The 5,938-nt window shown below is 44.7% G+C and overlaps 1 protein-coding gene across 5 annotated transcripts in view; it reads left to right on the forward strand.

The window, feature by feature from the left end:
• The first annotated feature begins 220 nt into the window (after positions 1-220).
• The window catches only part of KIAA1671 (KIAA1671 ortholog), a 65,570-nt gene continuing 59,852 nt past the window's right edge, over positions 221-5,938 (forward strand). For 2 of the 5 annotated variants that reach the window (XR_001862198.1, XR_001862200.1), the window contains exon 1: positions 243-294. The gene's annotated coding sequence lies outside the window, so the exon portion shown is untranslated. Of the gene's footprint in view, positions 295-788; positions 905-5,226; positions 5,239-5,938 lie in introns of those variants that run through there. The other 3 variants (XR_001862201.1, XR_001862202.1, XR_001862199.1) reach the window with 3 other exon arrangements.

Genomic DNA, 5,938 nt, shown 5'->3' on the forward strand with positions numbered 1-5,938 from the left:
AAACCCCCCTCCAAAAAACCCCGTTCTGTGGTTCCAATTCAGCGGTGTGAGGTGGGGAGGGGTTGTTAGGTGGGTTTTGGTGGATGGTGGTGTGCTGGTGGTTCTGAGGATTAGAGCGTAATTTTGTAATCCATGAGGGCTGCAATTATCTGTTCCTCGCTGGATTAGGGATGATAATGTGCTTGGAGGTCTTAAATGGACAAATAAAGATGTTCCCCCCTTCTCCCCCCTGGTTTACAGCCGGGCGACGGCTCCTTGGGCAGAGCAGGAGGGATTCAGGCATTGCCAAGAATGGTATGTGACTCTTTTATGCCTTGGATTTCAGGAAATATATTATCTGCTCGTTACAATTACTTTGAAGTGCCAGTTTAAAGTCATCACGCTGCTTCTTTTTAATTGAAGATGCACATAGCTTTGCTTGTTGGCATCGCGTGTATGTAGAAGCTCAGGATAGTTTGGCTCGGAAAGGATCTTAAAGCTCATCTCATTCCAACCCCCCTGCTAGGGGTATATATTTTTGTTTTGGAAGCACTTGGATGGACAGATTGGTGTTGTTCTCGTGATATGCAGCTCGTTTGTTAATTTTTCCTCCTAACTCCAAATCCGAGCGGTTTGTATGTGCGTGGAGAGACGTGGAGTGCTGCTTCTGGGTGGAAATAGCTGGTCCAAAAGATCACGTGGAGGTCAGTTCCCTGAATTTGCACAGAGTTCTGTGCTCAGATTCGGGAGGGAGCAGCACCGGGATTCTGGACGGGTGAAGCTAATCAGTGAAATCCCAGAATTTCCTGTGTGGTGCTGTTCGGAGTCGGGTGGAAAGCTTTGCCTTCCTGAGCCTGCCTACAGCATTGTTGCTGTTCTTGCCTTTCTCCTGTCTGGAGGTGGGAGATTAATCCCGTGGATTCAGGTATTGACTTGACTTCTATTTCTGTGGCGTAATCCGGGTGATTCTGATTTGTGTGTGGGCAATGGGATTAGGGGAAATCACACTTGGCAGATGGCAGAGCTCTTCTGTACCATTAGGAGATAGCCTAACCTTTGATTATACCTACATGTCTGGTAATAGAACTCAGAGTCTTTGGGGTTTGGTAATAGAATTCCATTCCAGATCCAGTATTGCTCATGATGAATTACCGGGATCACATTAAAGGAGCTGCAGCAAACAGAAATTGATGTTTTGTCCAAACTGGTGCTTTTCTCCAGGGTGGTAATTGCGGGCAATTTTCCCGTCTGCTGAGGGGTAAACTCTGTTTCCAGGGTAACTGGGAAGTTGTTCAGCTGCTTCTGAGGTACTTTTTGCCAGAGCTGAAGGTTGATGGCATTTTCTTTTCCTTGTCTCTCCTCCACAAACCAGAAGGATTTGCATCTTTCTAACGACCACATGAAAATGGGAGTTTTCTTTGTTTTCCTGTGACGTTGGCAGGGTGTGGCGGGGAAGCAGACAGTGTGTGGCAGAAATGCTAATAAAGTTGCCTGGCAGCTTAATCCAGGTAAAGACTTTCTCAGAAAAAAAAAAATCTTGCAAGAATTTACAAACTTTCCCCCGTTTTTTGGCTTTTTTGGGGTATTTTTTTTGGGTTAGGATTTTCTTCACTGTATGCTCTGCCTTTTCCAGTAAAAATTACCAGGGATATTTATTAGCAAGTAAAGCTCTAAAGCCTTTGTCCTTCAGAGTGGTTAAGGAGGTTGGAATCCTATTTAAATAAACCTCACAGCCTGTAATTCCCTTTTGATAGGTGTAGAGTTTATTGAAAATAGGTGTGTAAACTTCTCCTCTGGTTCAGACAATGCCCTGAGCTAATTCTAAGATCAATGTTCCCTTCCCAGTATATAGAAGACACAGACCCAAGTCACTCTGGAGTGTCACAGTATGGAAAGTCTGTAAAAGGAGGCAAAGTCTAGGACTGTTTCCAACTCAAATACTTTGGTTTGTCATTTTTTGCTGTCTCATTTTATATGTGGCAGTAAAGGACATGCACGGCCCCAGCCCCAGGGTTGTGCTCACGCTGCAGTTCTGGAGCTGCCACTCTTATGGCAGGAGAAAGGGCACAGTACCCATCTGTGCTCCTCCTCACCCAGCTCTGGACTGACGAGATAACCAGGGGTTCAGAAAATTTCCATGGCTGATGATGAAGCAGTTTTTCCCTCTGCCGTACTGAGGCTTTGTGTAGCTGCAGGATATTTTTTTTTTTTAATTCTGTTTTCAGCCATGTGCAGCACCATCACCTTGGGTGTTAACTGAGCCCCTTGTGTGTGCAGACTCCTCTGGCAGTGGCAATAGGCTTCCCCAAGTGCCTGATTTCTACCAAAGGAAAAAAAAAAAACCACTTACAACTTGGAAATAGATTTTATTGAAAGCAGGAATTTCAGACTTTGTGTTTCATAAGTTAACCAGCCCTTCCTGCCCTGTGTGCTCAAGGTGACATTCAGACCACATGTGAAAGAAGCAAGTCCTGACCAGCAGGTCCCAGGTGGACAGAGAGCTCAGGCATTCCCACTCCTGCGACTCTGCACAGCTCTGTGATTTTGCTTGGGTGTTGTCCTGGACTCTGCTCCATTCAGCACTTGTGTTTCTCTGGCTATTAGATAATTTTGAAACCAGTCCTGTCACCTGCCCTCTCTTTTGCACGTGTTTGGTTACTGCAGGGTAAAAGAGGAGCTCAGTCTCCGTGGTGTGCAATGTGTTGCTCTTCCCTCCCTGGTCCTTGCCCTGGGGTTACTCTGTGTTTGTTCGTTGCTCATGGAGCTTCCTCCCTTCTGGCAGGTTTTCCAAGTAACATGAGAATCAATTTGATATGATTTGTCTGTCCTTGAGCTTGTAAACAGAGATAAGAATACTTCCCACAGTCTTGAAAACTTTGGTGTAGTGCTGCTTGTGGGGAGTGCTGTGCCCATCAGGGACAGGACTTGGGATCCTGTCAGAGAGGATTTTCTTGAGCACGTCAGTTAGGGACACCTTACAGTTGTGACTTCTCCTGGCTGCTCGTGTGTTTAAAAACTATACTGGTTTCTTATCGGGGAGTTTCATAGATCAAGATAGTTCTTTAAGCTATGGTGTGTTTTCTCGAATTGACACTCCAAAGAAGTTGGTAACTTGGCACTGTTGGCTATCCAGGGGAAGTGTCCTTTGGCACATGCATTGGTCATGCTGACTCGTGTGCTGGGTAGTTAGTGAAAAATTTGACTAGTAAAAGGGTGTGTCTAAATGCAGATTGGAGTGTTCTGCATCCATTTATGTGTAATGTCACTGTTCTTTCCTGATTTTCAAGCTGTTTCTTTTAGCGGGACATTTTCTTGCATGAGTTGGAAGTCTTTCACTTCCCTAGCTGGCTAAATGTACATGATGCTGTTGGTCATAGGGAGGTTTGCAGTGCTGCAGCTTTTCTGCTCATTGATTTTATAAATTTATTTCTTCGGGCGGGTGCAGCTTGTTCAATTCTCAAGTAGTAGGCAGCATTTGGGGAGGAAGGAACCATTCCAGTGAATCCTTTACGGAGCCATTCACAGAGCAGGAGATGCTGCTATGTGCCATGGGCTGCTTGGAAAAGTGAGACTGAAATAAATGCTTAATCCTGCAAGCCCAGGCATGAGGCTTGTGGTGATGCTGTGAGCCCAGTCTGTATCACTGGTTTGTGTTTGGTGCACAGGGCTGACTGGAACCTGGGAATGTTGCAATGTTTTTAGTTTTGTGTGTAGGAATCGCCCAAAGACATTGTAGGGCAAAAGCCATAGACTTTTTGCTTTTGCTTCAGAAATCTCTTTAAATGATGAGTCCCTGGTTGTGGAAGTAGCCTTTGTAGTGTAAACCACTGCGTGGTTGTCTTGAGCTCGCAGCCAAAGAGACCGGAATAATAGCGTTGGGAGAGCTGTGGAATTCTCTCCACAGCAACCAGTCTTGAATCCTAATCATGTTCCTTGGAGGGACCACAGCCTGGTAGGTTTAACAGCTTAACTAGAAGACTTCATGCTTGACAAACTCGAGATGCACCTGCCCTAGGCAGCTGGATGTGCAGACTTTTCCTAAAAATGTCCAGGAATTGGCTGTTGGGTTGCCTGGATATGTGCTTCCAGTGAGATATGTGATTCCAAGGAGATGCTCTGCTTGCTGGATTAGAAGTGAAGTTGGTTCTCTGTTCTCTTGTCCTTCATTGACTCTCAGTGAGATTGAAGGACATACACGAACTTTTGAACTCTCAGGCCATTCTTTTCAAGCTGTGTTCCAGGAATAATTCAAAAATTAACAGGTAACAAATCCAGAGGAAGTCAGTTGCTCTTTGCCTTGAGAGGGCTTCTGTGGGTGAAGAGGACTTCCCATGTCTTAGGTTCTGTTAACTGGCAGGAAAACCAAATTCTTATGAAAACCTGGATATTGAGTGTTGCCAAAACACACTATATTTAGTGTGGTGGCTGTTTTATCTATTTGCAGCTATTGCTTAAAAAAACCCCTAATGCTTCCCTTTTATTCTCATGATTGGTATGACCTGAGCACCTGATCACAAAAGGATATTTAAGTCTACTGGGTGATGATTTTCCTCAGGCCTAGGCATAAAGAATTCAGACTCTTAAAATTAAGCTGTTTCTGGGCGCATACTTTATCTTTAGATTCTTTTCTCAAATGAAGGAGATGTATTTTCTTGGTTCTCGCTGTCTGTGGTTTGTTCTGGGAACATGGAATGCTGGAACTTTGCAAACAAAGAGGCTTTCAAACAGCTTGGGGATATTTTTCAGTGCATCTGTATAAATAGGAGATCATTAATACATATTTTTGCCGTTCCTGAATGCCTTACACTTACGTTGAGACAATGGGAATTGAGTTTTCTTTTTATGCTCTTCATGTCTACAAAACACGCTTGAGGAGAGGAAATGAATGTTTTCTGAGGGTTGTGTGATTGTGGTGATGCAGTTTGAGCAGTCCAGGGCACAGAGGGTTATTATCCAAAACACTGCTTGTTTGTGGTTGAGTCATGTCCAATGAGCACACACTTAAACGCTGGGGGTGGGGGATCTGGACTCCTCTAAAGCCACTTACAGAGCTGTTCATTAAAAGTTCTAACCAGAACTAAGTGCCAAAACTTCAGTTTTGGCCTAGAGTAAAGCTGCTGCTTGCCTGAAAGGAGATAGTGTTGGTCTTGCAGCAGTGTGAGAACTGAAAGCTTCTTACTATTGTAGTAATTACGAGTCAGGATGGTCATTAGGCTGGTGTAACGAGCAGAAAAAAATAATTCAGTTGCCGGAGGTTTGGTATCTCCCCAGTTTTCACTTGGAGGGAAGAAGCGTGTGCGCTCCAGCAGCTCTTCCAAAGAGAGATGCTGCAGCACGGGCAGCTTTGGAGTAAGGCTTGTCTTACTGTACACAATTAGATGAGCTTTAATGTGGGCAGGGAGGAGATCTGAGGCTTGTTTCCAGGTCAAAACACCCCTTTCATTTGGTTGGGGGCTGGGAATCGCCGGGAGCCGAGTGGGCTGCTAACTCCAGCTCCGGGCTTGACCCAGTTCCTGTATGGAGCTCTGGGAAGTGCCTGTGCTCCAAACAGGCAACTCCAGCTCTGCTGCAGGATGCTGAGGAGATGGATGGCAAAGAGAGAAGAAAAAGAAGTTAGCTGCATTTTGTTGTTTGAATCTGAACTACATGGGTTTAGTGCATTGGGGAGGAGGAGAGGAAGTGAAGATGCTCAAGCTGTGCTTTGTTAGTTTGTCTTTGGTTCTGGTAGTTACGAACCATTTTACCCTTTGTAGTTTCCAGGGGTAGGAAGCTGCCAGTGTTTTAGTGAAGTGCATGAAAATAGGAGGATTTGTGTGTGCTTTTAGTGCTGCAACATTGTTGCCATACACAGCGGCCTCTTCTGTTTATATTTTCATAGTGACTGTTTTTGTAATCACAGTATTGGTTAAATATGTGCTTTCAATGCCTTTCAACAAGTGATGTTAATAAATGTCAAGTT

The sequence above is a fragment of the Corvus brachyrhynchos genome, unplaced genomic scaffold (genome assembly GCF_000691975.1).
Source record: "Corvus brachyrhynchos isolate BGI_N302 unplaced genomic scaffold, ASM69197v1 scaffold114, whole genome shotgun sequence".
Lineage (NCBI taxonomy): Eukaryota > Metazoa > Chordata > Aves > Passeriformes > Corvidae > Corvus > Corvus brachyrhynchos.